The 14785-nt window shown below is 43.2% G+C and overlaps 1 protein-coding gene across 1 annotated transcript in view; it reads right to left on the bottom strand.

The window, feature by feature from the left end:
- ASRGL1 (asparaginase and isoaspartyl peptidase 1) overlaps positions 1-14785 on the bottom strand; it is a 248901-nt gene that overhangs the window by 108605 nt on the left and 125511 nt on the right. The window lies entirely within an intron of this gene.

The following is a 14785-nucleotide window of genomic DNA, read 5'->3' as shown; positions in this document are numbered from 1 at the left end:
AAAGCTAAGCATGGTATTTTTTTAATGTTAAATCTATGCAGCCACTTGTCAGGTGGGTCAACAACAAAAGAAGGTTATGCATGTACAATAATTGGTTTTTGCAGGTGAGCCATGCCCTTGATTTTCTTCTGAATGTAGATTTTACTTCAAATATTTTGCTCAGGTTCCCTTGTGCTTTTTTCCGCTACCTGCTGCAAGAGTTAAAAACTCAACTTTTCTTTGATTTAAGCTGTAAACAGACAGGTTAGAATAAAGGAAAGCATTGGGAGACACCAAATGAGCCAGCTTTCTGTCACTCTTTTCAGGCTGATTACAAGTCTCACACTGTGCTATGTGCCCTTGGAGTATTTTACAAAAGATTTAAAATCCATTGAAAAGGTAAATGAAATTCATCCTGAAAAAAAAAAAAAAAGAAAGGAACAATTTTTTGACAGTCTTTGTTCTACCAGATAAGATACTGCTTTGGTATCATTTACTGCCTCCATGCACAGTGAAGCATGCTGGCTTTAATACAGTATCACTGAATTGAGAGACATCCTAGCCTGAACCAGGCCAGGCTTTGCCATGCTGGAGCCACACTCCCCTCCAAATGGTTGTTGCTGCTTAGTGATTAAAAAAAAAAAAAAAAAAAAAAAAAAAAAAAAAAAGACACTTTTCAGCCTTCTCACAAAGCTTGTATATTATTTTATGAAAAGTCTCATTAAAAATTAGGACTAACCATCTTTCATTTGCCAGAGTTTAAGACTAAAAAATAACAGGACTGCTACAAAATGTGTTAATACAATTTTAATCTCTGGTTTCTTTTAATCTTCCACATATCTGAGGTAGAATTGCTTCTCCTGAAGAATAAGGCATTCAAGTACATATTTTGTGTTTTCCCTGCTGTGTTAATGAAACTGGGCAGGTTCTAAGGAAATTGAATTAGTCTCATCTTTAAATATCCACTAATTTAAACAGGAGGACTGGAAAATTGGTCACTAGCTATTCAGTAAATAGCACTCTCAAATTGGCTGTCCCTATAATTGCTATGATTTTTTTTTAATAACATTGATTTCTTTGTGCAGTGAAATAACATTGATACAAGCACATTCAGGACCATTAGTATGATTATTGTTCAGCTGTTTTCTGTAGGGCTCCTGCTTAAAAAAAGGATAGATTGAAATGACCTTGTATATATTTTGAAAAGATATTAAATACTATTTCTCTATCAAACTAGTAGCAAACCTCAGGGAGCCCACAGCCATAAACACTGTAAAGTTTAAAAAACAAACAATGTAAGCACTTTGGGAAAACATACACTAAATCCTATTCTGATGAAACAAACTCCTGAATGTCTGATTCTTGACTATGCACCTTATGCTGTTATTTAGTTGCTTTTTAAAAATGTGACTTATATTGATTATACCTGTATCACAGACCAGACATATTTCTGTCCCAGAGTTCCTGGACAGAGGTTTATGAACATGCCCACAGAGTCTGCAGTGTCCAGGGTGTACCCAGGCTGCACATCTACTGCTCAAGTGACAAGCATTTGCAGAGTCTGAGGTCTCTTCCCTGTGCTGGGCTTACTGAGGAAGCACTGACCATCGGTCCATAAAATGAGCTGTATTCTTTGGCCCCTCACCTTTCAAGCACCAAAAGCTGAGTTGTGTATGTGTAAGGTACACCTATGAGAAATTTGGGGATGATTGGAGAGGTGCCTGTCCAATTTTTTACTTTGCTGGCTCTTTGTTGGTCCCTGGCTGGTTTCATACAATGATGAATGATACTGTCCAGTATGTTAAAGGAAATTTCAGAAGACAAATGAGAAAGACAAACGTAAGTTACAAAAATAATCCCATTTCCTAACCTTTACAGGAACACACTACTAGTGAAAAGAAAGGAAACAGGAATGTATACATTCCATTATTATGTTTTCTTTTCTATATATTGTACATATTATGGCCAGCTGCATCTACCCACAACAGCTTCTTCAAGTTCCTGCACAGGAATGTGAACCTTCTTTAACAGCAACTTTGAACGAGTTGGGAATGGAGGAGTGCAGTTGAAGCTGAGAAGAAGGTGGGGATTTTTGGATGGTTTAGGTTTTGTCTCTGCTTATCATCATCCAACTCTATTGTGGCTGGCAATAATTTAATTAACCTTCCCCATGGTCAGTATGTTTTGCCCATGATGGTAAATGGTGAGCAATTTTCTTGTCCTTATCTCAACCCATGAGCATTATTTTCCTTCCTATCTTGTTGAGGACTGGGGAGTGAGAGAGTGGCTGGTTTGGTATCTGGCAGCTGGCCAAGGTCAACCCATGAGATAGGGGTGTGGAGAAAATACAGGATCTTCACTCAGCTAGATATTTACTACAGGGGATAAAAACATATCCTAACAACTCCACCTCTTTTTAAGTAACTCTCCTAATCCCTTCCCTCACTTCCCCTACATGTTTGTTTATGTTTATGGAGGCAGTGGTTCCATGAATATTCATTTCCTTCTTGTGCTTAGGGTTCTGTTGATGAAGACATGTAGCCTGGTAATGCTTTGAGATGCCACCATCTGCCTCAGCTAAAGAATACTGCTGCAAAGGAATGTGGAACCTGAAGGTAAAACAAAGCTTCCCAGGTACCTGTGGAAACAGGCAAACCAAGGGGACAATTCATTTCCACAAGAAAAAGGCAATTATGCAGGTCTGGAATTCAAGTAAATGTAGCAGGTTATGGCGCTTTGTTCAGTGGGTGGAGACACTTGAACTCCTTCCTTGCTGCTAGGGGCTTTCCATGTGCTAGGCTGCCCACATGGCAATAGATAAAAGGCCAGGGCTTTAGGAGTCACTGAAGATTTAGAATGCTGCATTATTGCAATATCTAGTAGAAGTATAGACTAGGTCATTTGGAACTGTCCAAGTATAGTTTGAAGCATTTGCAGACTCCTACAGTGTTTTTTCATTCAATTTGTCTTCTTTCGGTTAACAGTGTGAGTCTGTTTAATATTTCCTTGCAAGTTATATTTTTAGCCACCTCAGCACTCTTGTTGCTCCACATCATCCTCAAAGCTGAGTACAAAACCTTGGCTTGAGATCTCTAGGTTATCCTTTCAGCATTATTCAGTGTTATTAAGGTTCAGTTACTGTAGCTCTACAAATCTGTTCATACGACCAATCACTAAATTACCTGTGTTCACTGTTTCCTTCATGCTTCTATGAAGGTAGATCTGCTTATTTTTGCTTGTCCTCATATCATAGTTCCATGGAATAATTCCATTTAGAAGGGACCTTGGGGCTGTTCAGCCTCTGCAAAGAGCCTGTCCATCTCTTGCTCACTCGTCCTGACAGTGTGCAGCTGCTCACCTCCTCTGCAACTCCTTTGTCTGCCAAAGCTCCCTCTGTGTGTCCTGCCACAAGGACACCATCACTGTTCCCAGCCTGAGCCCCAGGGCAGCAACCAGGCACTGCCTGGTGCTGTGCCTGAGGCTTGGCATCCTTGGTTCTGTGGCAGCCTCCCACACAACTCCACCTGGAATGAGGTCTCCAGTTGCTGAGGGCCAGGCTTCCTCCAGGGGGGAGACCATGTTCATGGTGCCTCACCACTGTCTTGGGATTATGTATAGAAAACCTTTTTGGTTTTGGCTATATATACCCACCATTCGTACATTTTGGTTCTTCCAGTTGTCCAAAGAAGGTTTTTTTGACTTCTTCCTGCTCGGCTGGGCTGTAGCAGACACCCATCACAATGTCATCCATGATGATCTACCTTCTAACTCTGACCCATAAGCTTTTTGCCCAGCTCATCGCCCTCCCCAAGGCAGAGACAGCAGCACCCTCCTTGCTCTCTCATTTAAGGAGCAGACCCTCCTTGCTCTCTCATTTAAGGCAACTCAGTTGTCCTGATTTCCCAGAAAATGAATGAGGTCTTGCCTCACCATGCTGTCATATGCACTGACCTTATTTGTGTGCATAGCATTAGGATGGCCCCATTTCTTCTCCTTTCTGCCTTATGTTGGATGTAAGATCTCTCATCTGTATCACCCCACATCCCTTCCTTGCCAATCACTTCCTCACTTTATTGTAAGTCATCATCACCTCTCTCCTCCATCACTTCTAGTGTAAAACTTCCCCAGGTTGGCCAGCACATTGGCAAAGACATTTTTTCCCTCTTTGGTCAGAGGAATCAAATCTCTTCCCAGAAGTTCTTGATCATCAGAAAGGCTTCCAAGGTTTTGAAGACAAATCTTTGTTGTTGCCATCAGCTATGCAATCCCTCGTGAACATATAGGATTCTTCCACTTTGCCTCAAGGCCCTCCCCTCAGTGATGGCACCAAGAATACACTGCTTTGGCCTCTGCACCCTTGGCTACCACCCTTGGATTCATGTAGTCATGCTTGATATGCTCCATGCCTCCCCTGACCTCACTGCTGCCCCCATGGAGGAGCAGCAGTAGGAGAAAGTCCCAAATCTGACGAGACTCTCCACAACACCCTAGATCCAAAACTCCCCAGCAAACCTCCACTAATTAACTTGCAGCTTTATCTCCAGGTAGCTCCCAGGAGTGTCCCTAAGATCCCAGGATTTCACAGATCCTGAAGCTGAAGGCAGCACCTGCTGTTGGCTGCCTGTGTTACCTGTGCTGTCACGTGTCCCCTGCTGTGGCTCCCTGGCAGTGCCATGCAAAGGATGAAGGCAGGAGACTTGCACCTCTGAGGTCTGTGGGGCAGTAAGAGCACACTGGGTGGCACGGTCTGTGTCCTCACACCGAGGCTCAGGCTTGGCTCTGCAGCAGGGCTGGCCCCATCTTTACCCCAGAGCAGAGGAAGAGCCAGCCCCATAGGAAAGGAGAAGAGTTGGGGTTTTTTTGTGAGCCTTTTCTTTAATTTTTCATGATCTTTTTTGAAAAATAAGTTATGTTTTGGTTTTTTTTCCCAGTACCATTTTGTTTTGAATGGTTGGCAATCTTTGTTGGTACTTGCCTAAAGGAAAAGGATACCCTGATGGAGAGGGGAAGTGTTTTAACAATAAGCTCATGTGCCATCATGTCCAATGCTTTTCATCTTGTACAAATGTAGGTGAAAAACTCCTGCCTTTTAGACCTGACTGAAATCAGAAAGGAAAACCAAAAATCTGTGAAGACTGTAACCTCTTTCCATGATAGAATTGGAAGAACAGATGAAGAACAAATGCATAACACAGTTCAAAGTTTTGAAAAGAGGTAAACAAGCTGCAAAAGTGTGGAGGAGATAATTCTGGAATTACTGCATTTAAGTACAGGCTCTACTGGGGATGTATTGGTACACCACTGATCTCAGAAGGCCTGTTTAGTGAAATGAAATAGAGCCAGCCAAGTGCTTGGCTTAGCCTCTGTACTTTTCAAAACACCAGGAGGTATCTCAAGCAAACAAAAATTCAATCAGTGGCTTTCCTACAGCCCAGAAAAGAGTTTTTAAGAGATAACAATTCTGAAAACTTGGATGCAGAAAGCCCTGGGCTGGCTGTTGGTCTGTGAAGTAGTTGTGATAGTATTGCCTGATTTAGACATAAACAATTGAAGAGATAACCTTATTTTTACATTGAAAAAATTATATCAGATGTGGCTAATTGGAGACTAGAGGCAGGGAAGTGCTTAGAGGCACAGTAATTGTTTTTGTCTGATCAGAAGGATCAAAAAAGAATCCCTTAGAGAGATAAATTTAAAAATAAGATTCTTGTGGCATATTGATCATAAGACTGATTTTTCCTGGACATGCCTGGACAATATGCTGAATGTGTTTAAACACAGTCGTGTTACCAACGACCTGAAGGATTTGTTCTCTTAACTACACATCTTGTTCAATATAATGCTCACATTCATTTGTCTGCTCAACAGCAGCACTTCAAAAGAAGTTACAACTCTTCTATTCTTTCAGGAATAGTGGACTTGCTATCTGCCTGTGAATATCTGTGTTTATAGGAATTTCAGTGTTATGGATCTGAGTGAATGATTGCTAATTATTCAATGATTTTCAATAGAATAATTTTGTTTCAAGATCACATTGACCCACTGTTTAATGGCTGAGGACACATAAAGACCACTAATTCAGACACTGAGTCTCCTGTGCATCAAGCCCAGACTACTTAGGTGAAAAGAGTGGGAGACCTTTGGGAAGCCCAGCACAGCTGGCTGGGCTAGCACCAGCCTGCCCTCTTCATCCTCTGAAACCTGTCACGAGTCAGGACCTGTGCCTGGGAATGTCTGAGCTGCTGCTGGAAGCTGGGGCTCTGGGTGAGCTCATCTGATCAGGAAGAAGAGAAGATGCTGCTGTCCACTTTATCTTTCCCTCTGTCTGCACATGCCAGCATTTCTGAAACAGGACCCTTTTTTCCCTCCTGCCACAAAACACAATACAAAGTGAATAAACTTAGAGTTTTATGATGGAGCGTTGTTCAAAATACCCTTGGGAAACTCATCATAAAGGAACTTCTCTAGTATTATACAGCCTTGTTCAGGAAAAGCCTCTGGGAGGGACAGATCCTGGTGTACACACACGAGGCATTCAGAGCAGGAGGTGTCTCTGCCCAGGAAGAATAGCTGGGATTCCCTTCTTTAATGTGTGCCTCGAGATTTGCTATTTTTTCAGCTACAATGAGATTTCACCAGAGGGACATAAATACTGGTAAAATGGATGAAGTCAATGTCAGGCTGAAAAATTCCCAGTCTTGAAGTGCAAGAGTGATATCACTCAGTAAGGGAAACGTTTGAAAACGCTTTGTCTCTGTGAGCACTCCTGCTCTGTCAGGGCTCTTCTATCACCTTGAGAAAGGGATGCCGAATACACACCCACACAAAGCACTCATTTCAACAGAGCATTTCTCTCCCACAATGGTTTTCAAATCTTCTGTTGTGCAGCTAGCTGCTGTTGTGCAGACTGCTTTGAGTGGCTGAACCTGTCTGAACCTTGTTCAGGATCCACTCTTCCTCATTTGCCTTCACAGCTGCACAGATGCTTTTCAGAGACAAACCCTGACCCTGGAGAGTTGAACAGGGCACTCCAGAGTGGGACCATCCCAGGCACAGGCTGATTTTGCTCTAGGCCTGTTTGGAGAAGAGTGAAGGTTTCATATTGGCTGAGCCTTCTGGCCCTCTTACTGTTCCTCTAGCTGAAGTCTCCTGTAAGAGTGAACAGTCTCCCTTTTTTTTGGATGCACGGCCAGCTCACCACATGCTGAGAGAGCTGACAGAAACAGCTGAGTTTCCTTCTTTGCTTCTTGATTTAACTTCACCATGGTGCCTGAGTTAGAAACACAAATTTGTCCTCTTAACATACTAGTTACTGAGCAGTCTCAATGTTGAAGATATTTCTGTCCCCGTTGCAGGCTTTTCTAGAGGGTATCATGTTAATAATACCTGGCCAATGCCAGATCTTTTCATTCCTCTCTGCTGTTGCTTTTATTACCCATTTCTGCTAACTAAGGACAGCAAAGCCAGTGCCACTCTCTGTCCTTTTGCTTTTGAGGCATTGCAATCAGCCCAAGCAGGACATAAGATGTATTTTTGTCTGCTAGGTACTCCATCTTCTCTGGCATTCATGTCTCACTGCACCATTCCTCAGCCTAACAGCGTTTGTAAATTGTACTACAAATACTAGTGAATCCCAGAAAAAAGGAAGGAAGGAAGTGGTGGAAGGAAGTGGCGGAAGGAAGTGGCGGAAGGAAGTGGCGGAAGTGGCGGAAGTGGCGGAAGTGGCGGAAGTGGCGGAAGTGGCGGAAGTGGCGGAAGTGGCGGAAGGAAGGAAGGAAGGAAGGAAGGAAGGAAGGAAGGAAGGAAGGAAGGAAGGAAGGAAGGAAGGAAGGAAGGAAGGAAGGAAGGAAGGAAGGAAGGAAGGAAGGAAGGAAGGAAGGAAGGAAGGAAGTTTTAAGCTTTACTAATGCCCCTCTAGAAGTAAAAACATTTGAAAGTAAAAGCAAGACTGGTTCAACTTTCACATAATTACCAGATTGTATTCAGAAGAAGAATAATTTATCCTTTGGCTGATCTGAAAAAAGGAAAAAAATATGTTATCCCATTTCACATATGAAGAACAGAAACATAAAAGCCTAAACTCTTCCTGTCCCAGTTAGAGCTTCCAAGTGGGACAGCTGTGCCAGGAGCAGCAGTGCTTCCTTTGGCATTCATGGAGCAAAACAGGCACCTCAGAGAACTGTTTCCTAAAGCAGCAATTGTGCTACTTACACAAATATGCTTAACACTGACAACCCACTGTTTCCACAATCACACATAAGAATCCCAAAACCATCAACTGTCTCAAATCAGAAGACTTTAAAAAAAAATGCACTCAGGTGTTCTTCCATTTTCTGCAGCTGTTAGGTAGAGGTAGGTCACAGATTTTCTTAACAATAAGACTCAAAAAGATTTTTTTCAACTGTAAGATTCTGGAATAATCTGACATTTACTGATTTTAATGTTTTCAGAAAAAAATGATGGGCCTCTCACAAACTTCACACAAGACTAAAGATGGAGAGCTGGCAACTTTACATCTCCCTTCTCCAAATGATAGATTTGAAATGCCAGTTTTCCAGCAGGGCTTCCCTTGCCTGACTGACAGTGTTTCTGTTGTTGTTTCATGCAGCCAGCCTGACCAATGAAGTGGCACTGCCTGGCTGGCCAGCTGGTGTCAGATGCTCCCCCTGCCATGTGCTCCTGCCAAGGCTCCACACACAATCCCTTCTTTTGAAAAGCCAGCTCATTTCCATTTGCAGCCAGCTCTATTCACATTTCTCTCAGAGTTAGTGACAATAAATATTATAAAATCACACAGATCCAGATGGTGTGGGTTGGAGTTGCCAGCTGTTCTACCACTTGTGAATTGCCTCTCTTGTGCTGCAGCTTGGCTTCCAGAGAAAGCATCTCATCTGTTTCCTATGGTCTCATTGCATTTCTTTGCAAGTCATCCCCATCCTGAGATATTTTCAACTTTCACTGTAGATATATATAAAGGAGAGACAGGCAAAGCAAACTGGAGACAGAAAAATCAAAGAATCCTTTACCTCAGAAATTGAGGATTATTTTTCAAATAATGACCTTAACCTCTCAACAGCTTCCCAGTTTTCAGCCATGAAAAGAAACCACTTCAAGGGTTCAGCTCATTTTCACTAATTCTCTCTCACAGGAGACTTACATCTGAAAGAGAAGCAAAGGTTCTCTTATCTTGCCCATAGTTATCCTTGCAAAATGACCACAGAAATTGAAATGCTGACATGGCCTGTGTGAACAGCACTGTGTAAATCCTAAACATTGTGACAGCTCCCTTGTTCTTCTGCTCTGAGTTTTCCCACGAGTTTTGACTCTTTGAGCCTGGGGTGGTATCTGCAGGCCTGATGCAGTCTGCAGCTGAGTGGAGCCAGCATCCAAATGATTCCCAGAGCTGGGAGAAAGGCTGTAACACAGCAATGGTTAACAGGACTGGCACTAACATAGATGTGAACATACTCGACTGCCACTGCTTTCATCCTCATATTGGGCTGTCTTCTGAGACTTTTTGTTGAAAAGGAATGCAGACAAGAGTGAGTAGAAGGCAAGTGAGGTGGGATCAAGCCCAAAGTCAAGCAGCAAGGACAATGAAAACTCAAATTTTCCCAGTAAGAATAGGGAAAGAGAAAGCCTGAGGCCAGAAGTGTGAGTAAATCCACTAGCCATGGGCCATGATGTAAGTCAGCAGCCTCTTGGGCTGTGGTGCCAGAAGGGAGCAGGCACCAGGAGTGATGCAGATGCTCACAGCCACTGCTCTGGCTGATGCCATGGTCAGGGGCTGTGATGGTGGGACAAGGGTGTTTGAGGAGGAAAAAATGTTCTCAGGGGCTCTCCAGGCTGGTGTCTGAGGCATCAGAGTGTTTTACAAGCAGTCTATCTCATTACATTTGCAGCAAACACGTTTCAATGGCTTTGTTTAATTTCCTCTTTCCCTTGCCTAGTCTCCAAATAACAAAAAGTAATGAAGAGGCAGGTCCAGACCAGCCATGAGCCAAGCCATCCTGTTAGGCTCAGTGAGGAGCATGGTTGGGCACAAGTCAAGCCCAGGAATCTGTGCCTGAGCTTGATCCCAGCTCCAGTGGAGGTGCCCACCAAGGGGTCTCATGGTTTCCTCACTCAGCTCTTTTTGCAGTGGTGTGATCCCATGTTACAGTGCTGCAAGGGGTCAGGGCTGCATTCAACACAGACAACCAAACCCCTCCTGGAATACTGCAGAGACTGTTGGTGCACTCATTACCAAAATAATGAAGAATCATGAAGATAGTTGTTCCACTAGGGTTCACAAGTTTCCACCCTTGCAGAAATCCTGCTCAAGGTAGGCTCAGGACTTTTGAATAAAGCCTTTAAGTTCAAGTTACAGGAAGGTAAAATTGTATTTGTAGATCCATAAATGCATCAGATATTGAATGCAGCATAAGCCTCTTGAAATACTCATCATTTCTCCTTATCTCCATGCCAATGACAACCAATCAGTTCTGGATGAGAAAGAGAGTAGGAGAGAAGGGCAGTGCCCACCTCTAGTCTATACACACACCCCATCTCACAATGGCATGAAAGCTCTTCTTCTCTTTCTCAACCCATTACATAAAAAATATCCTTGGGTCAGAAACTCTCCAATTCAATCCACTCCTTTCTGTGTCTGCTCTCTCAGCATCCCTCTGTGCAGAACCTTGAAATATTCATTAGTTCCCAGCTGTCTTCTGATGCTGGAATTTTACCATCAGAGACTGCCTACAAATGGGATATCAGGGATGTTGGAAACATTTCACTTAATAGATAAGACAATTTAGGGTTAGGCAACCCCAAACTGGCGTTATCTGGTCACAAATTTCACATTTGATATGATATTTTAAAAATCCTATATTTTAATTTTATACCAAAGGATTCAGTCAGCAAAATCCTATTTTTACCTTTGTTCTCAGTCTGCTTATACCAAAACACTGGGATTTGTATAATTTCCCAAATTATTTCTGAAAAAAGTGTATGATGCTCACTGGGATTTACTCAGGTGCCAGTGGGAGAGTCGTCTCTGACACAGCTTTTATCCTACATGTAATTTCAATAAACATGTCCCAGAGGAGACAGATTCTCTCCAGTAAAGATCCTTAAACTACAGTGTGACTTTTACTATATAAATTTATCATTCTTCTGAGTTTATATTGAAAGATCTTTGCAAAGTTCTTTCCAAACTCTACCTTGAATTTACCTGGTAGGAGCCCTATTATCTCAGTAGCAGTGCAGCAAATGAGTCAGCAGAGAATGTGCCACTGGGTGTGTTCCTCAGTCATCCACATCTGCCTGTTTGGGGACACGTCTGAAACAGGCAGCAGTGCTCCCAGCCATGCCCCAGGGAGGCTCTTACACTAAGAGAGTGTGACTCAGCAACATTTCTTAATTATCTGATGGTTGCAGGAGACTTCAAGATTGAAATATTGTCAGCAGCATTTTATCCAAAGTGGTGAAAAGCTTCTAAAAAAGCACTTTTGGGACACATTCTTGCCAGCTTTATGGCACTGGGCCTCTATTACCATAAACAAACTCTGATACCTGAGTGTGGCCCTCTGGGAAATTTCATATAAAGCCACAGGAAGGCTCATTTTTGCAACCTCCTACACCTCTGTCCTTAGAAGCAATGGTACTCCCTGTGTAGGCTGGGCCTGGGCTGGGATCTCTGTTTCCCAAGGGACTGTGGCCTTCTCTTGCTGCTCCTCAGTGTTGGCAAGGCTGCACTGCCTGGCCCAGGGGTCATGGGTTTGTCACCATCTCTCCAGGAGAACAGAGCTTGGCACCAGGTGTCTGCACGGTCTGAAGATGGGATAACTGCCAGGGCCTTGGAAATATGGACAATGATTAAGTAAAGAGGCCCCAAAACACATAACAATGCACAGATGGGCTGCTATCTATCGTTTAGACTGGCAGTGTGGAAAGCTGGGAGAAGCTGCTTCTGCTTTGGAAAAGGGAGCAGCAGCTGAGCAAGGAAAGAGCAGTGAGCAACAGGCACCTGCTGCAGCCTGGAAGGTAGAGTCCCCTCCAGGACCAGGCAGGGTGTAGCCCCAGGAGGAGGTCAAGTGCTGGGAATTGCCTCAAAATTCAGCCTTATAAAGGGTCAGATTTGGGGAGGAAGAGGGAAAACCAGATGCTTGCTGTAGATATATCTTTCCTCATTGAAGAGCTGGGTGTGATCACCTGCACAGCAGTGCCTGAGGCCAGGCAGGACATGGCCACCAGTGCCATTTGCACAGGTCACCTCCTTGGTGCTGGGCACTCACAGATGCAGCAGGATCACTGAGAAGTGCCAGCTTTGGGCACTTTGGGTGTGCTGGTGACTGAGGAGGAGTAAGAAGCAACCACCAGAGGGGAGGAGGGGGTGTTGTTAATGTATGCCAGCATAACAAAGGGGTTATTTTGACATTTTAAAGTGTAAAAAAAAAAAAAGGCTCCATTATTACAGTGTCCTTACCATAAAAGAGAAAAGGAGAAAAATAGAAACAAACCTTTTTTAAGTAAAGAGTTAAAATACAGGGGTCCATAATAATATTTTCAAATCTGACTGAAGAACTAGACTACTTCTGAGCTTCCTCTTGATGCAGAAAAAACCTTCACAGACTTCCTAAGAGCACCTGTTATTAAGTATCAGCATTAGGTGCCTTGTAGTTTTGAACAATGCTACTAAATTTCTGCATTTTCAGTTAACTAAGTACTACAGATCTGCCTACAACTGACTGAGGGTCCCATATAGGACCGAAGATCCCAAGTCCTAGTTCTCAGAAGTAATTCAAGGCTCTAATTTCAGCTGCCAGTTTGGATGCTGAGAATTCAAAGCTTCCTTGTGTAAGTTTTCAGAGGAAATTGAAGAAATGAAAATGTGAGGTTTCTTTTTTTTTTTTCCCTTCCTATTCTGAAATTTGAAACAGCTGTCACAAAATGTTTATAACCATACACAGTGCTCAATAAATGTCTAAACCTGGAAGGAACTATGCATGAATTATGTCTGATTTATACATTAAATAAAAATAGAAAGAACCAGTTGAATTTTAAACATTCCCCCCACATTCAGTAAAACTAGAAATTAAAATGTCTATAGAATATTTCCTGCAAAAATGTCTAATGCATTGCATATACCATATAAAAAACATTTTAAAAGCATTCTGCGAGTTTATCAGACAAGGTAAATACTTAGGCCTAACTAAACCTTCTTAAATTGGCTTTTCATAGTGAAAAATAGTTTTATTTTTAACCTCACCCTATAAAGTGCAGTCCAAGATTAAACATAAGGAAAGATCTGAGCTGCCATCAATTGCTGCAAGTTATTGCTCTTGGACAGGTCAATAAACTCACAGGGCACATAACAGCCCCCAGGGGTGAGGCAGGACAATCCCCACCCCAGCCCTGCATCCTGACCAGACCCCTCTGAGAAGGTCAAATCTTCAGCTCATCTCTTTTTGGGGCAATGAAGCCTGCTGGATTATGGCATCTTTGGAGAGGTGGGAGCAGGGCCATGACTGGCCCCAGACTCTGCCTGTGCCAGGCAGGAGTGACAGCCTTCCAAGGTGCAGACAAAGCAGGGCACACCAGTGTTTCTAAACATCCAATCCACCTGCCCCCACTGAAGAGAGACCCTTTTTACAGAACAGGTTTCACGGAGCTGAAGCTCCAGGTCCCTTATAGGTACAGATGAGTCAATAAAGTTGTGCTAAAGTTTTGCCTACAGTGTAATGCAGCTCTGAAGATATGTGAATGTAACATCCAAAAAGCAATGCCATTACGTATCTTTATTTAGTTGCAAAATACTTTGGTAGATACTTTTACTGCTTCTTTGGAGGATTATTTTTAAACTGCAGATACTCTCCAGTCATACTTACTGATTTAACTTTGCAGAGATAATACTTGGCCTGATTAACCCCAGAGAATGAAGATATTTAATATTTTTTCTTCCAGTTTATTACCCATCCCTGGGAAACAAAGCAAAATAAATCAATTAAAATGTAATTTTAAGAAGAGTATTCCCAGGTTTGGTTAGCTAAATCACATGTTTTGCAATTAATGTGGCCTTTATAGATGTTTTAGACATTTCTCAAGATCATCAAAATAAAACATTCTAATCCCAGTTTTACAGCACAGCTCTGTTAGAAAATTATTTCAGTGGAAAAATTTCAAAACAATACTTTGTGGTTTAGCTCCCTAAACCACAGAGGTAGTTGCCATTTATTCTGGCTGTCTCCACCACCACTCCATGCATAACAAAAGTGCTTCCCAGCTCACCTTGCACAGACACTAGCACTGCCACTTCTGTCCCTCCTTGTGTGCTCTCCCCTCCAGTGCAGAACTGAGCTCTGTGTGTCACCACCACCCCAGCAGCTGGAAATTCCCCAGATTTTACCCCCCAGAATAAAGCAAAGGAGGTGAGTGGATGCCCTGAGAGATGGAGGTGGGAGGGCCAGAGCAGGCAGCTCCCCTCCTGAGCTGACAGGCTGTGTGCCTGTGCTCCATGTGGGTCCCTGCCCCAGGGCTGGGGGAGGCAGTGGGCAGGGCACAGGGGGCTGGCTCATCAGCCCCTTGCTGCACCTCCTCCAGAAGCTGCTCAGGCTCTATTGAACTAAGGGCCAGCTAAATTTGGGATATCAGTTTAGGCTCTTACTCTTGGAATAAGCACCAACAAAACTTCACAAGTGGCTCTGGCACCTGTGAGGGTCTGTGCTCACACAAGAGCAGAATTTTTACTGCAGACATACTCAAAGTCAAAGTTGCAGGAGCTTCAGCCAGCAACATCAGTAGTGTTTCCACAGGGGCCCTGGCC

Source organism: Molothrus ater, chromosome 3 (assembly GCF_012460135.2).
Source record: "Molothrus ater isolate BHLD 08-10-18 breed brown headed cowbird chromosome 3, BPBGC_Mater_1.1, whole genome shotgun sequence".
NCBI lineage: Eukaryota > Metazoa > Chordata > Aves > Passeriformes > Icteridae > Molothrus > Molothrus ater.
This window is presented reverse-complemented; position numbering and strand designations above follow the sequence as displayed.